The following is an 18,027-nucleotide window of genomic DNA, read 5'->3' as shown; positions in this document are numbered from 1 at the left end:
TTCTGAGTCATACCAACAATGCCTGTCATTTGTTGTGAGAGTTTCTTTTTAAATACTTGTCCTCAATTCCTAAAGCTATTAAAAGATCTATGTCTGTATTGAAGACCTGCAAACTGTAACAGGAGGTTTTCGTGCAATCTCAAGTTTGGCTTCACGTAAATGTTCAGCTGTATCAGCTTAGTCACTTAAAGGAGAATGTGTCCTTACTCTACTTAATTTTTGTCTTGCTGGGCACTGTGTTAAAAAAAAATGGACAAAATGAGTCCTGGAGGCCTCATCATTTGGCTTTTCTGGCACAACAGTAGTAGTAGACAATTTATTTTGTAAGGTTAACTGGAATTTTTCTTACCTAATAAGTAGCTAAGTACTTCCTGTGGCTGATGTTTATGTCTTTCTACATGTTTTTCTTAATTGCTACTATATCAATGATTGATAATAAAGTTTTCTGAGTTTTTGGGATTTTGTGATTTTTTTTGTTTGTTTTTAAAGAAATCAATCAACTGTTACTCAAAAGCTTAGAGATTTTAAATAAAATTGGGTGTGCATGCTCCTTAGGGTTTGAAAGAAGTAGCTTAAAATGCACACTTTTTTAGGTGTTGATAATATCTGTTTATGCAACCTTACAGTGTGTGTTATAAAGTATTTTCATTTTCCTACTCTGTCATGGAATAGGCATTTTTCCCTATATTTCTGTTTAGTACCAGCATTTCCACGTTTCTGTTTATTTCAGAAGTCCATTTTAATGAAATTAAGAATAGATAAACTTGCACTAGGGATAGAATAAATGGAGCAAATTGGAATCAATGTGAAATGTTCAGGAATTATTTATTTTGATGCTTACATCAGATAGTAGAAAGACAATGCTCCTTACCTTAAACAAAGTGTCTCCAGTTTGTGGGTTTATTAAGGAAGCCAAACAGTCTGGAGAAATTCACTGCCGGAAAAGTTAAGCGGAGAGAAGGTCAGAGTGTTAAGAGAAGACAGTGACAAACCATGGCTAGTTTTATTAACACTGGTTTATATTCTTGACTGCTAGAGAATGATAAATCAAGCTTCAGTCACAATCACACTCCATTCCAAGATCAGTGATGTTTTTAAGCTTCCGCACACGTTTAGCAAGCTTTCTTGACTACTCCACAACTTGTAAGCCATGTGGCATTCTCCTCAGAATATAGGAAGACTAGCTAATACAATATGCATGGCCACCAAAAACAAAACATAAAACCTACAGAGATCTTCATAATACATTTATTTATAACAATACATAAATTTATCTGATGATTTTGGTTATATTTTATCAATAATTTACTAAAGAAGTATTTTTCACATGCTATGAAATTTTGGGATTTTTCTGGTTTCTGAATGGGCATTATACAGACTTACAGGACTAACAAACAGTTCATTTCTCCCTACAGAAGTGGAAAATTTTCTGGCTAGTCTTATCTAATCTGAGAATGACATGGTTCTTTTCCATCTTTCAATAAAAATGCAGTGTAACAATGCAAACACCATCACTTGCTGCTGCAGATTAATAGATTTGAATTTTATGCAATGCATAAATGCACCTGGCTCCAAAACAGCAACCACAGTCATCACGTCCAGATTTTAGAGGAGTATTTCTCATTTTGCTCTTTTTGGCAGAGCTGGTGATGTCAAGGAAGAAATTCCAGCTTAACTTTAGCCTGAACTGGTACCCCAAAATTCAGGAACTATTCACTTCAAAGTAAAAAAAATATTTCCATTGTTGAAGAATATGTTTTAATTTGTGGAGGATACCTGAAACTGCACTGAGAAGTCATAAGAGTCTAAATTCCAGCCTACATCCTGGAGAAGCAAAGGAATTTAATTCAATTTCCACTTAACATTCTTGAAAACTTTAGTATAGAACTTGGCCCTTTCATTTAAAGCACAGGAATAATTCACATGTATTTCTGACTGAAGTGGCAAGAAGTGACACCTCCATACGTTCCTGATTAGTCCGACTTGCTGAGCAGAGAACTTCATGGAACAGGTGTGGAAGTCTAGTAGGACAGAACAAAAGAATGAAGAAGAGCAATCTTGATCTTTACAGGTTATTAATTTGTTTTAAAATAAAACAAAAAATAATGAGTTATGTTTTTACGAACAACAACAAAAAAAGAGACTTCTTGTCCTGGTTTCAGCTGGGATGGACTTAATTATCTTCTCAGGAGCTAGTGCAGTGCTGTGTTTTGGCTTTGATGTGAGACTTTCCAGCTCGTTGGGCCTTGCCAACAAAAAGGCTGGAGGGGCACAAGGAACTGGGAGGGGACACTGCCAGGTCAGCCAACCCGAACTAGCCAAAGAGGTATTCCATATCATGGGACGGCATGCCTGGTATGGATACCATACCTGGCGGGTTGGCTGGGATGGGACGGGCAGGGCAGTATTTTATAAAGAAGGATCTCAGAAAGGGTGATCTGGAGGTTCTTACGATTTGTTACTTGTATGGGACAACAGTAGTGGTACACCTTCAGTTCCATAACGCATGAAACTTGTTTTTTCTTATAGTTCTGAAATCAGTATTACACTTAACTGCAGTTTGGGAATAATCCCTTTAATTTTATTCTCGGTGTCTATTAGGATTTAATTTAGAAACTTGATAATTTCTCTGTTTTTGTTGGAATTTTCATCACATGGAGTTTTGAGCCTGTAAAGTCATTAGGGTTTAAATGTGTTTTGCTGTTTTTAATAGAAGGGCTTGTTAATTGTACCCTCTAATAGGAAATTTCTTCATTAAAATACCAAAGAGATGAGCAATTAAATCCAGGTATGCCATTACTCTTGGAGACCTACCTCTAATTCTCCATGAACATTTAAGTTCTTTTAAGAAACCTAATGTATGTAAAAGCAGGCATCTAATGTAGTGCATTAAGTTGGTTTTAAGTGCCTTTTAGAATACGCCATCTCCAAGTAGATTAAAAAAAATGTTGAGTACAGCAGACTCTTATATGTATAGCCCCTTCATGCTTTATGAAACTGAAGCAGAGATTCTGATGTGTATGTGTGTGTTTTAAACTCAAGTACTTTCAAAGAGATCTAGACAGCTAAGTATCGTAGACCTTCAGTCTCTAGAACTACTTTGGTAATGTCTTTGACATTTATAACAGTACAGTGGATATAATCTGTCAAACCCGATTAAGCTAGTTATCCTTTAATGTCATTCTGTTATGAGCCACTGCTTTGTTTTCATATTCTGTTAATGTTTGCAAATACAGATTATGCAGCGGCTTGGAGAGGGGTCAGGGGAGAGATTTAATAAGGGCACTATCGGAGGACTAATGAAGTAATGTACCACAAAAAAAAATGGGGGTAGGGGACAGAAGGAAGAACAGCATGTCTACTTTCTTTGCCAGACTGGTTAATGGATTTAATAGTATGTAACCAGTATGACAGGTTCTGAAATAGTGGTGGTTACATTTGAGTGGGTAAGAATACTAGTGAGACGTTCAACCATTTTCTACAGTATCCTGGTAGTCAAGCTGAGAAGATACAGGCTAGATGAATGGGACTACAAAATCAACAAAGAGCTGGCTGGGCTGTTGAGCTCTGATGATTGACAGTTCAGAGTCTGTGAGACAGGTGCTTTGGAGAGGTTTCCATGGGGGTTTATGCTGTGTGCAGAGCTGATGGACCTGCTCGTAGTGACCAGGTTGGTGGGGTGGAAGACATGCACGACAAACTTGCAGGTGGCACCAACATGGAGGGAGCAGTTGCTGTACTGCAGGAGGGTAGAGCTGCCTTTCAGCGAGAAGTTAACAAACTGTCTTGTCATTAAGAACCTCACAAAATTTAGCAAATTCAAAGCCCTCTGCCCAGGGCTGAACAAACCCTGGCAGCATTGCGAGCCTGCATACTAGCTGTTGAGGAAACCACTCACCAGCAAAGAACTAGTGCACCAAGGTGGGTGGCAGGCTGGGAGGGGGCCAGCAGCCTGCCCTGGTGTCAGAAGAGGTCCTTTGTATCCTGGCTGTTTCAATGAGTGTAGCTGTGTTTCAACTTAAGAAAAAAACAAATTACTCTTTTTGAGGAGGCTGTGGAGTCTCTATCCTTGGAAGCGTTCAGATCAGGTTGCTCAAGGGCTTTGAAATTATTCCTGCTTTGAGTGGGAAACTGACCTCTGGAGGCCCCTTCCAATCTGAATAATATTATGAGTCTGTTCATAGCTTTGTACTGTTGTGCTCTCTCTGGGTTAATACCAGTGGCCTCTCTGAGCAGGCGATGCTAATTTTCGGTGCAGAATTCAACTGCTGTGGTCAGTCTCATTCCCATCGGTCTCCTAAATAAGGTACTTGGGTGCTGTCTAACCTTGTTTTTGTTAACCTTTATGAGCATGCTTGCCAAATATACTACATTAATTATAAAACCAATGTTTCCAAGTTACACAAGAAAGGTTTGTCTGTGTAGACAGACTTCTAGCTTTCTTATTTAAAATAAAGTATTATCGTAAGATCTTTTTGCTAAGAAATGCTGCCTGCAAAGTATATGAGTGGTCATTAGGTACATATCAGTATAATTCTGGAGTTTGATGTGGTGACTGCTATATTCGGCATTTAAAAGCACTTGTGCTTAATTGGTTGTATAGCTTAAAAGCAGCATCTTACAGTGACCCCCAAAAGCTTTTGAATAATTTAATGTACTTGATGCCTGGTTAAATCATTAAAATACTCTGTATTCAGGAAAAATCAACACATTTTAATGAAATATAATAACTGTTTACTGTTTAATAACAGATTTAAAATTTTGACATAAATTATTTCATTGCATGATACCAGAAAACCGGTTGATTGCTTTTTAATAAGATTGATGCTAGATGCAAATCAATGTTCGACAGACGTGCCTGCTATGCAGAGAAAGGACGCTAGAGGGTAGTGTAGCACTGGTAGTACTGCTGGCGGCTGCGCGGCGCCGGGAAGCGGTGTGAGCAGAAGATGGCTTGCACGCTGATTTTATTTCATACGGTGTTACAATGGAGAGTTATCCTTCAGCTCTCTGAATATATAAACACAACTCCATTCTTCTACCATCTATGGCAGAAAAAGTGAATAGTGCACTGGAATACTTTAGTTGAAGATTCTATTTGATAGTTAACCATTTTCCTAACATTGGTTATTCATCATATGGAGCTCTGCTAACTGTACGTTTTGCTTACATTCAGTTGAAGATAAACTGAAGAGAATGGTGGATTTTCCTTTTAACAGGAGTATGTACTCTTTGAAGAAGTTTTGTCTGATAGGCATCCACTTTTATGGTAATGCTGAATAGAGATTAGAATGGGCTTTGTATCATATATTCATCTGTTTTACCAAACGGAAGTATAGCATTATGTTAATTGCATTTTTTCTCTTTTTTTTTGCCTTATTTGTTTTGATATTTGTGAAAGGAAAAAAGCTTAAATTTATAGCTTTAAGTGACAGGATACGGCACTGTGGCGTAGATTGAGAGAAAAAATCTTAGCTCTTCTTTTAACTTCTGAAAGTTCTGTGGGTTCTGAGCCTGCTTTCCTTAAAAATAAATGGTAGAATTAGCTTCTGACTTAATTTGGTTCAGAACTGAGCTTTTAATTTAGCTCCCCTTTCTCATCTCCTTGTTTTGAAGTAAGATTCAGACTTGTTTTGCTATTAGCAAATAAAGTATAGATATCAATAGGCTCTGTCTTTAAAATACTGCATTAATTAGCGTAAACTTGCATAGGTAAACCTAAATTTCAAATATGTGAAGACCTGTTGCTTTTGTGGAGATAGAAAATCAGTTTTGTTGATACTTGTCTGTAGTTTTGTAACAAGAGAATGCGGTGGGTGTAACTTTAAATTCAAATCAAAACTGAAGAACTTCATGAACTGTGACATGGGAAGTTAGTGTTGGAAGTTTTCATTCTTGCATGCATTCTTGTCAGGTTACCCTTAATAACAAGTTGTAATTATCTGGTTTTAATCAAAAAAACAACAATAACAAAAGAACAATACAGGAAACTTATAGGTGATTTAACTTAAGATTTATAGACTGCATTTACACAGCTTCAGTTGCTGTTTGAACCACTGAATCCAGCTGAAATGTAGCGTCGCTAGTGCCAACTAGCAGCGTCTTAATCCCTTAGTTTCTCAAGCTGCTTTTCCCCTGGCTCACTGCAATGTTCATGATGATGCTTTATTCCACATGGGGTGCAGAAGAGCCTGTGTTCCTTCATGCCAAGGTGCCAGACTCAAGAAGGAGAGGGGGAGAAGGGCTGGTTAGCCACAATTTCTGAGAGTGCTCTGTGGGGAGGCTCTTTGGGCAGGCATGCAGGGGGGTAGCAAGCCTACCAGACCTGAGGCTGAAGAGAGGAAGCTGCCCACTAGTCCTGGCAGGTCAGAAGAGATCATCTGCTATACAGAAGTTCCATGTGTAATACATTTTTGGTTGTCTTCTGGACTGTAATGAAAGCTTGGTGCCAGCAGAGAATCAGCACTGACTTCTGTATCTGGTAGCTTTTATTGCTTTGGAAGAGCCCTTTTATTCTGCTGAAAACAGGCCGGGTAGGAGGCAGAAACAAACTTCCCTTAGGTTGTACTAATGCTTCTCTAGTTTATCAGTTCTTGTATGTTCTTTTGTGTGGCGGTACAGATGTTGGCAATGCACTGGACTGGTTTGTCTTGCAAATCTATATAAAAATGTAATAAAATTTGTGAGTACTAGTGTACATGTACAATTAAAATGTACATAACTATTTGTTGCTAACCTAAACAGAAGCTGAAATACTGCTAAAAATACTAATTGCTGGTGAGTCTGTTATTGCTTGTTGAAGTGCCATTCCACAATATTGAATCTAATATTGAATAGAATTTTTTAATTTTGGATGTTGCTGAAATTGGAGTAGCTGAGGCACACATGCAGCAGTGGGGGGCCGTGGGCATCGTATAGTCCAGCAGTGGTGGTGGACATCTGGATGCCACTTGGTGAGGACACCCCCTGTGTGGCGGGAACAGCCTAGGTCTGGTTTCAGCTTAGTGGTCCTTGCTTTGGAAGCCACACGGCAAGTACTTTCTGTTACGACCATTTTGGCTTTTCTGAGCTGTTTTATAGCTTGGTGATCTCTGCCCTATTCCAGTACATGCCTTTATGGTAGTTTTCAGCTTATTTTCAGTTCTAGTGAAGAAAGTAATATAATAAAAATATTTTGGACCAGGTTAGGACAGAATTCCCTAATACATGATGTTGTTGTAGGTAAATAGGCAACAACTCTAATTATAGTCAAGTAACTGCTCATACCTTTTCTCCTTTTTTGTCTACAAGCCTTTAGAAAGGGGAACAGGTCAGATTGTATAACCAGAGTTCATAAAATCCTGCCTACGCAAAGTTCAGATTCTGTATCTGTTCAGATAAAATCAATGGAAAGACATAAATTAAGGAAGGGTTAGAAATGAAAACTTCAAGCAAGTCTTTTTGGCAGTCTTTATTTTTACAAGAATTTTTATTATGTTGGAAATGGTTTGATGCAGCGTTTTCAAATGTAGTCACTTCTTACCCATCTTTTAAACAAGCTGCATATCAACTTAAATAAACCATAGCTGGACTGCACTTTATTACATAGAGCCAACGGCAGAGTTTCTCATTTTGCAATTATTATTTCAAAGGCTAAAATAGTAACAGGCATTTGGGGAAACACAACTTTTCAGTTTGAAGCAAACATTCGATCAAATGTACCTTTGTAGTGTTGCAAAAAAAAATTTATCTTCAGGCAATTATATCCACAGACCTCATTTAAATTAAGAAGCATTCATCTAGGAACTTCATAAGATCTTTAAAAATAAACTTATGTTTTTACTTTGTGCTGTTGGCTGGAGTGTTCTCTGCATATATACAAATGGATAAAAGAATCAAGATGCTGTTTCTGTATTGTTGGATTATTTCTTTTCTTTTCCTTTCTTTCTTGGATTGGTGGGTTCCTCTGTTGCCTGGGAAATTCGGAGCTTTTCCACAAGAGTTTTTTGGTTACAGAATTTTTCTGATTTGTTTTTTCTTGTGACAGACTCTAAACTTCTGAGACAGATTGGGAATTACAAAGCTGGCAATGTAAAAACTTCAGTTTAACTTCTTAATGTCTCAGTGGCTCGCTTTAAATGCCATTAGTGCTTCACCTTCTTCAACAAATTTAGAGCTCTACTAACCATCTGGCATCAAGTTTGTCAGAATGCCAGCTATTCTGTCAGACTGTAGAGCCAAGATGCATGAAAATGTGAACGACCTCAGGCTCGTTAGTTTTTGGCTTTCCTGGCCTTTTGCAGTGCTGCATAAATTAAATGCTACTTTTTTTTTATTTACTGCTATTAGTTACAGTGGGAACCACAGCCAACTTCAATGTAAACAGTTGAAATAGTTGATACAGTGTTCTCCTATTGATTTGTTAATTTCAGTTATTTCCAAGGAAAGCCAAGGTCTGCTTATATATAACAAGTCAGGAAGATATACTGAGTGGATATTATGTTCTTTTCTTCTTTGTGTCTTTTCAGTTTTGTAACATTGGAAGGTTATTTGTAGTTTCTAGTATGTTCAGATTAGTCTTGTAAAGCTGCCATGAACATTCCAGGCTAAAAAATCCCCAAACAGACTTGTTAAGTCTTTTATTTATGATTTAATTGGTCAGGCAAAAAGGTTACTTGCCTTGGGAAACGGTCATGTGAGAACACTGCACAACTTAGAGCCTTTAATAAAAGTGACATGGACCTTGTTCACATTTCTCAAATACGTTGATTTTTGTCTGTATGCCTGCACAATGAAAGTTTGTAAAAATACTCCTTGAGGACCGCTTACACTTAACGTATAGCATTCATATAGGTGCTGTACTAATGCACCTACTAATTTGGTTAGGTAACCTGTTACCTTCTATTGTAATGTCAAAGTATAAAGGAAATGTCCAAATGAATGTACTACTTATGCATCGCCTGTCACTGTAGTGTTATAAACTTTGTAAAAGCCACTTCACCCTTAAGTGGTAATTCTCTAGATACAACCATCTCTTCAATGCTTAATAATGATGATGATGCTTATACAACTATCTCTTCAATACATAATAATGATGATGATGGTGATGATGATATAACTATCTCTGCAATACATAATGATGATGATAATAACAGTAATAACAAATCTGTTGTGCAGTGTACTTAAGTGTTCAAAACCACTGTGAAAAATACGTTTAATGCAAAACAGAAGGGAAATGGAATGATAGATAAATTACTGAATACTTTAAAGGGAGGTTTTTGGGCGTTTTACTAATTTTAGGTTTTTTTACAAATATACTTTTTTTGGAGAGAAAGATACACATTTTAGTTATTTTGCCTAATTTTTCAAGAAATGCACTAGCTGATGTAATTTTCCAAAAGACAAGAACATTGTTTTTAATGAGAAATCTGAGCTTGTCATGAAATAAATGACTGCTTCCATCCCTTGCCTCTGGAGAGTTGCTTTTTTGCCCAGTTTTAGTCTTAAATCTAAGAAGAATGACATCTTGTAATCTTTGTAAGTAAGTCTTTTCAAATGTTTTGCTACAGGTGTTCAAGTCCAGAACAGCTCATCTTTGACTGAGAATCATTGTGAACTGATAACTCTTTGGTGCTGAAAAAGAAATGAGTTGATGATGTAAATCCCATTTCCAGTGGCTGGGTGTCAACAACAGAAAACTCCCAAGGTCAAAATCAGCACTAACACAACAGCTTCTTTAAGACTTGCATTGGGGATGGTTTTGATGGTTTTGCTTTTTGAGATAGATTTTGTTATTTATATTTCAGTAAGAGCTCAGGACATACTGTTCCTGAAATGTGTTGGGTTACTCTGAGAGGAAACATTAAAATGGGACCAAATATAATCTGTGCTGTGGTTCAGAACGCTTATTTTGCTGAACTTTATTTTCTTCTTTTGTGTAGGAACTGGATATGGTCTATTGCTTCATATTTTTTTTTGAGATCTGTGGCTCAACAACTTGGTTGTGTTGTTCAGTAACAGTAAAACGTGCACTCATGCTTAGCATGCTGATGAAGGCTGAAAGACCTGAGAGCTGCTTGAACATGGCCTTACAGCTGTGTTCTTTTAAACAGTGATTTGTGCCAGTAAACCATAATCAGAACAAATGGGTCAGACCCAGGGTTTGTGTGGTGGGGAGCTGAACAGTGGTGAGTAACGGGTGCCTGGGGATCAGCGTAACACAGGGCAACTGTGGAGCGATATTTTGTGGCTGATAGGAATAGTGGTTCTGGGATTTTCTGAATCAAAAAGCATATCTTCACGCTTTAATATCTTTTGATGAGGGATACCCTTTTTCCTGCTGTTAATTTTTTTGTTCATGTGATCATGTGGTAAGATGTACAGTGTTTTGTATTGATGAATTTGAATTCATGAACAGGTATTGAATACAAATTCACAAAACAGGTGCGGGAAGGTTTTTCCTTTTGAATTTACTCTCTGATGGTGTTGCTTGATGCCTCTGTCAATTAACTGCCTTATTTTTTGTTTTGAGTTTTCTGAATTCTGTTGCTCTGGGCAAAGGCCCAGGGTTGTTTCAAAATTGTAAGAGAGCAGTAGTTTTCAAATTGATACAAAAGTCTTGATTGAATATGATGGAAAATATAATTGGGGTTTTGGTCAGGAGGCTTGTAGCCCATATTGCTGAGAGTAGAGAGGAAAATGGAAAGAGGGGCAAGGGATGTATCTCCTCACCATAACATGTAGGAACAGAACTGCTGACAGCATATTCCGAGGGAATCTGAATGCTGGGAAACAGTGTTGTGATCTCTTAGGTCGTCACTAGTGCTGCATACCTTGTTGAGAGGCAGGGAGATAGTTTTGTCTCCCTGTCCTCCTTACTGAGCCTCTCTTTGTACCTCTTCTCTGCCCCCATCACATTGCCTTCTCCCACTGCTTCGTTCTCTGCCCCCGATAATTCTGGTGGTGGAATACTAAGGTTGGTTCAAAGGCAGTTTTTATCTAAAAATACTGTATTGTTTGTTGGGTGCTAGTGTTGTATGTCATGCCTCTTTATACTGTGACCAAGCTTACTGCATTGGTAGTGTCTTGTGGCAAGAACAGTTGCTACGTTGTTGTGCTATTTCATCTGTACATCTATCAGAAAACTCATCTGGAAACTAACTTTTCAAATAGGATGGTAACCTGTATTTAATTGGTCACTTCTATGATCATGTTTGTTTGGAAGTCCGTGTTACTGCCTTGAATCTCTTCTGGCACAAAATGCTAAACTTGGTCTGGTATATTTTAATGAATTTAAGATGTGGTGCTGCACTGGCTTTTCTTGGAACTAGATGGAAAAGTTTTGAATCTTGTAACAGAATACACTGCAGGTTCGACGTGATCCAGTCTGATCAGGTGTTTCTAAACAGGTGTTTCTAGGAGGACTCTTCTCTGTTTCTACCTGGCACTCCAGAGCAATGAAAGGATGAAGCTGATATCTGTAGACGGTATACAGATTCCCTGCCATTCAAACTCAGTGCCTCTAGCTCATTAGCACAGTTCACATTCTGTATGCATCGGAAAACTGTCTTCCACAAAATGTAAAGACAACAAATAACTTCATAGCTCTCCTATGGTATAGTGGTAGAACTTTAGATTACAGGAAGTATTCCAGATTTCTGATCAGCTGAGTTAATTTATTGCTGTGTCAGACTGCTTGAAGTTGCTGTCCCCAGTTGTGTTGGAAAGGGTACAAAAGCCTTTGTTCAGGATAACTGTAAAATTTATCTAAATTGTTACCTTTTTACACCTAAAGGCAGTTTGTTTGCAAAGTTGTTGATGCATGTTGGTAGGTAACATGGAAATAATTTTTTTCCTGTTGTGTGTGATCTTTTCTTTGGATAGAATATTTTTTTCTGTGCACATTTTGACAGAGGAGGTTAGCAATATAATTAGACTTGTGCTCTTTAAATGCTTCTAGAGCTTATGAAGACGTCAGGGAGCTGGGGATGAGAAGGAGTATTTGTGTGATTTGTACAGGAATGCAGGTTGACTAATGAGTAGATACCATTATCAGTTTTGAAAGTTGTGTTTTATTAATATACTTATATAATTAATCACCCTTTAAGTTAAAAATTCAAAATTCAAAAGGCACAAACGATTTTCACTAGGATTTGTATTAGATGCTTCTCCATTTAAATATATCATTTTACTTGGGGAAGTGGGATACGTTCCATTAAATTCACTGGCTGCACCATTTAAAAAAAAAAAACAAACCACAAGAAAACTAAACCAAAACTATACACCTGTTTTATTTTAACTTCTAATGGGAAGCAGGATCTTGGCAATATTTTTTTTTTTCCTTTTTTTCTTGCTGGTGCTGTATAAGTTACCAAGTAGAGAAGGAAGTGCTTTGTTGATTGTTCCTGATACTCTCTCCACCTGTGTTTCTGATACTGTGTTTTTAATTTATATGGCTGTTGACTTTTAATGAAGTTTGTACGAATTTAATTTTAAATTTTTATGCTTCATGACCAGTGAGTTCCAAAGTCTTTTGGAAGAGCCTGGGGGAAAGGGTGGAAGCTGGAACGCAGTGGAGGCAGATTAACCTTCTATGCCTGATTTTCTCAGGAAACACCATTAAACTAAGACTTGGAAATTTTGCTTGAGTAAAGAATGTCCAAAATAATCTTAGAAGAAACCTGAACAGTGATGGTGACTTCTTGAGTTTCTCTGTATTTCATGAGAGCTCTAGCACTTCTCAGAAAGATGGCTTTCTAAAAGTTGCTTTAAAGAGAAATTGAAGAGCTGGTAGGCTCTTGAGAAAACCTTAATCAGAAATCTGAGGCTAAAAACTGATGAGCTTCTATCATTTTACTTCTGATAAGTTTTTATTTCTTGATCTTTTCAGTGGGAGTCAGTCTTCTTTAGGCTAGTTGATTTGAATGGTTGTGAGGATAGTACTAGACATCTTAAAAGTACAATAGTGTGAACAGGAGAGTTAACCCAACAAAATATAGTCACTGTAATTTTTGTAACTAAGTCTGCAGCATGGTGTACATGATATTTTATTACTTCTGTGCTCCAGGGTAACTGAGCACAAGACTGAAGGACTACTTGCATTGCAACAGTGAGAAATACATGATAATGCTACACAGCTGTCTTGTAGTGCTTTAAAATTGCCCTGCCACATTAGCTATAAACTACCTGCTACTGAGAAAATAAGGGCAGCTCATAATAATTGAAGCAGAGGTAATGGTTGAATTGGCTCATCCTGTTAAATTTTAAAATAAAAGAAGAGGGAGAACTCTAAGTAATTCCTTCATTTATTATTTCAGTGTTATAGTTCACAGTTTTCCTTTTATTCAGTAGTTTAAAAGCATGTGTGAGCTTCAGTTAACAAAGCAGATCAGCAGAGCTTGTGTATTTGGGACATCAGCTCTGGAGTTTCTAATTTAAATCTGACCCATATTTACTAGGATTAGAGGATGGGCAAGTTTTCAGAAATCTGAAGTCTGCTGTGTGCATTCAGCTATAGTGAACTTTTTGCCTGTCTTTAATGTACAGTTCAGCTGATGACCATGGCAGTTTGGCTCTTCTTGCAGGATCTATGCTTGTTAGCTGCAGAGCTACAGGAAACGCAAATCCTTCTTCTGGCTGTACTGGCCCTGGGTTTGCCAGATGGTCCTTGACCATGTAGAGGATGAGATAATCCATTATTTCACTTCTGTTCAGCACGAGAGATTTTTATTTAATAGGGAGAGCTTCTTATCTTCTGTGAAAGTTGTGGCAGTTGCATTAGGTCACACGCTGTGTAGCCTTAGGGTGAAGGAAAGCAGAAACTCAGTATACTCAGCAAATTCTTTTTAAGATGGCAGTAAGCGCTGTCAATTACAGAAGGCTACTGCAAAGGAGCTGTAAGATTTTACCCAGAGAAGTGCAGAAGTACATACAGACAAATTTTTAGAGCTAAAATAGAAAAAGTAAAAAATTAGAGCCAAGTAATCTCAAGCCACTGCAATTGGCATTGTATACATTCATTTTTAATTGTGCAGAATGACTGAGAATAGAAGAATGGCCATCCTAGAGCATGTCAAAGGTCCATTTGCACAGCATGTTGTCACCAACCATGAACAGATGTTATGAGTGGGTACATATATCTAAAGAAGAAAGTGTAAGCATATGCTGATACTTCATCCTTTCTCCAACTGCCTTTAGCTCAGGGGACAGAGTTGGCTGTGGCTTTGTACCTTCACTGGTGGTGCTTCAATATCTGATAGATTTTTATTTTGCAATTTTTTCCAGTTTCCCTTGAACCCATGTAAAATTCTTGTAGCCACAGCACTGGTCAGCAAGGAGGTCTGTGGCATGAGGAATTATTCGTTGTGTTTGTTTTTGACCTTGCTTCTCCTGCCTTTTTTTGCACTGGGAGTGTAAACAAGAGGTTTATTTAGTAGCATAATAGTTGCCTGTTCAATTCTTTCATTCTTTCCCAGTAACTCCTAACATCTGATTTGCATTTTTGAGAAGTTCCAGGCATTAAAGTGCCATTTTCACAGAACTGTTTAAGGTCTTACACCTAAATGTCATGCCGTATTAACCTCAGACCCTGGGTTTTTTCTATATATTGGGTTAGAATTGTTTCTTCCTAAGTGCATCATTTTATGTATATCTATGTTTAAACTTAATCCACTCTTTCTTTTAAGGTCCTTCTATAGCAGTAGTGGTTGATGTGGAGGATGCAAAATGTAATCTTAAAACTGTTTTTAATTTGTGTTTGTCCCCTAACATAAAACTAGCAAAAATAACATTTATTCTCAAATTTTGTAAAATGGATGAGCTTGTGCCTTGAAACTTGCAACACAGCTTTGTGAAACTCCTGAATATTCTTTTAATGCATGTGTGTAATGGACTTGTGTTAGTCTAAAACATGCATTCAAACATTAGTATAAAGCCAACATATGGTAACTTATGTGGCTTTTCTTCAGACTTCTCAGGTGGGTTTTTGACCTTGAAACCCTTGGTGTTTTGACCTAAACAGCAGAGAAGTCTGATTTACTTAAAGCAGCCATTTCTGTTTGGGCAGGCAAGGGTCTGGGGCCTGACCTTGGCAGTATGTGTTGGAACATGAAAGTGTTGCCACAAGTGATCGTAGTTTAAAAACATCAGCTTCCTCATCATTTTAATATTGCAAGCATTTTTTGTAGAACATGGGTTGGGCACGTTTAACCTCTTTATATCTTTCCCTGGAAATGTCTACAAATGCTGAGCATAAAATTGTAACTTGTTATTCTTTGCTTAGTCTGGGTTTTCAATTACCTACCTTTAGTTTTCTGAATATGGGCGTGAAAGTTCACACTTATTTGCATTCCCAGAACTATGCCTGTTTTCAGAAGGTGTTTGGACATGGAAGAAGAGGAAAGTTAGTCCTGAAGCAAGTGAGGACACCTATATTTGTAGAAAAGTCATACAGAGGCTTGGGAGGAGTTTCAGACTCACTGTTTTCCAGGCTGCTGCGTATTCACTTCTAGGGTATCTCTGCCCAGAAACTAGTAATCACTCTAGACCTGATACAACAGTACAGCATACAGCATAGTCCACAGTTCCCTGTCCAGATTCAGTTCTGCTGGGAATATAGACTATATTTTTTGTTTGGTTTGGGGATTTTTTTTTTTTTTTGAGTGGTGTTTTTTTTAGTCCCACCAATGTGACATGTCACTTTGCCATAAGTGCTTGAACTAGAAATGCCATATTGAAAAACAGGTAAGAAACCACTGGATAGCTTTGAGCTGTAGTGAAATTGCATGCTGGTGAATACTACTGTAAAAATTATCCTAATTCACATTGTAATCCCCACCCACAAACCTTTTCCTTAATATTCTGAACAGTACTGTTACTGCCTGGAGCAGATTGGTACTTCAGTTTGCAGAAATGGGAGAAAACTGATTTTCATCATCAAATAAGTTCCCTGGTGCTGCCCCTACTCTTCTGTAACATCAGCTGCTTATGCAGGGCAAAACTGTAGCAGAGTCTAAACAAAAAAAAAATACAAAACCTCTTTTCTGTCTAGGTGGCCTTTCTGAGAGCAAAAGCAGCTTTTGTAGTGATGAAACAGAACTTCTCTTGTTCCGCATTGCTTTCTATCCAACTGATACAAGCTGGTAATGTCAGTTTCACATAGCAGTATTTTTTTTTTTTTTGTCTTTGCACAATAACTGTTAGGTATCAAAGTGAAAGTACAGAAATAAGTCTTGTGCCCCCAGGACGGGGTTGTAAAATTACATATTCAACAAAATTAGGTACCTAATTGGGTGCTTAAAGTTAAGTAATATATATACATATGTAAGTTATTAAATTATATTTGAAAGGATTTTATTTGTCATGGTTTGTGCTCTACTCTCTACAAATTAAATTATAGGTAGAGTTTGTTCTGTAACTATTTGAAAATACTTGCTTTCTGGGTAATTTCCTTTTTCGGTTTGGTTGTTTTGTGGATTTCTTTTTTTGCTTTCTTTTTTTTTTTTTTTTTTTTTTTTTTTAATGAGGTTAACAAAGCTTAAAAAAGCTACTAGTGAAAAATCCAAGCCAGTGTGGAAAATACAAAAAGCATGTGCAAATGGGGGACTTGAAAATAAGAAAATAAGCAACTTCTATCTAACTAACTTTAGTGTAGTTAAACACACTGAGGTCAGAAATCACTAGAAGCTGTTTCTGTCTGCTTATGAAAGCTAGTAAACAGTGTAGGTCTTTGTATTGAAGTCACCACCTAACTGTTTCAGAACAGCTTTGTGTAGTAGATTTTCATGCCTGAATCTCTCCTCAGTAGAAAACATAATAATGGGGAGAACTGTAACAACTTCTCATGTTAGTGAAACCAGCCATTTAATAATAGAAACTAAGGAATTGCACTTAGTACAAAACAGAGTTTCTGCTAAATCTGCTGATCAAAAAGAGGATGAACTTATACTTAATAATGGGAGCACAGGCAATAAACAGCCTCCAGGGATATGTTCCTCTTCCAGGTTGTTAACACAACTGTTTTCAGAAATTCCTGTTTCAGTTGGTTACACATGAGAAAATTTTGGAAAAAAAGGCAGTGGTACAGAGCTACTGAAATTAGACCCACCAGACCTGGAAGCAACGTTGGTTTCAGTTCATTCAGAGTGAAGGTCCCTGGAATAGCTCACTGAATAATAAAATTGAGGAGTACGTAATTTTAGGCCCAAAGCCTGTCCATTAATACAACAGAGAGTGTCAAATTTATGCAGGATTAGCAACAGGAAAATGCCATACTAGAAATGTGAAAGAAAGATGGGCAGCAGTCCACTGGAATAGTGTACCGAAGAGTGTATGAGAATATTGAATGTTTTGTCGTTAGGCTGATTTCTTGAGTGTAGGCCTTTTAATTTAAAAATACTTTTCCCAGTGCTAATTTTGATCCACACCAAGTCCTTCCCTTGCATCAACACTCCCTCTACTGCTTTGGATTTAGACTGTTGTTGCATAACCTTTAACTGTATACCCTGTGGAAAAGGGAGTAAGTAGTCTCTGTGTCTCTGTAGCTGAAGGCTGGAAGTAGGGGATTTAAACTAAAACACCTGTCAACTGTGAAAGAGAAGCTTATCTGTTGTTACTGCTTTTTCATAATGCTGCCATTTACTGATAAGTGCTGATGTTTGACTAGGGAAGATAGGCTTGGATTACTGTAGGATTACTCAGCACAGTTTGGCTGGGTGTGTGCGCTCCTGGACACAGTGTCAGTCTGGCTCACCATGAACTTGGTCTGGACCTGTATTCAGAATTCACCTCTGTAAACCACATCTGGTGCAGTGATTGCTTACAGTCTTTGATGTGTGACCAACATATAAACAACAGTTTATATGACAACCAATAAAGCTTATAAGGAGGATGTAAGTGAAGTTGTGCATTCTGCTGAAAATCCTGACTTTATATATTTTAAGCTCAGAGAGCTTTGCTTGCAGGCATGGTGTCATTTTAAGTGAATTCTAGTAATAGCGTCACTGTTAAGGAAATAGTTTGTTTTTCTGAGTTATTGAAGAATGTATGTAA

At 37.5% G+C, this 18,027-nt stretch overlaps 1 protein-coding gene across 1 annotated transcript in view; it reads left to right on the top strand.

Moving 5' to 3' along the window:
• Window positions 1–18,027, top strand: part of DTWD2 (DTW domain containing 2) — a 98,832-nt gene that overhangs the window by 14,799 nt on the left and 66,006 nt on the right. The gene's annotated exons all lie outside the window — the stretch shown is intronic.

This window comes from Falco peregrinus, chromosome Z, assembly GCF_023634155.1.
Source record: "Falco peregrinus isolate bFalPer1 chromosome Z, bFalPer1.pri, whole genome shotgun sequence".
NCBI classification, from domain to species: Eukaryota; Metazoa; Chordata; class Aves; order Falconiformes; family Falconidae; genus Falco; species Falco peregrinus.
The sequence above is the reverse complement of the archived record's forward strand: the minus strand, read 5'-3'. Positions and strand labels throughout refer to the sequence as shown.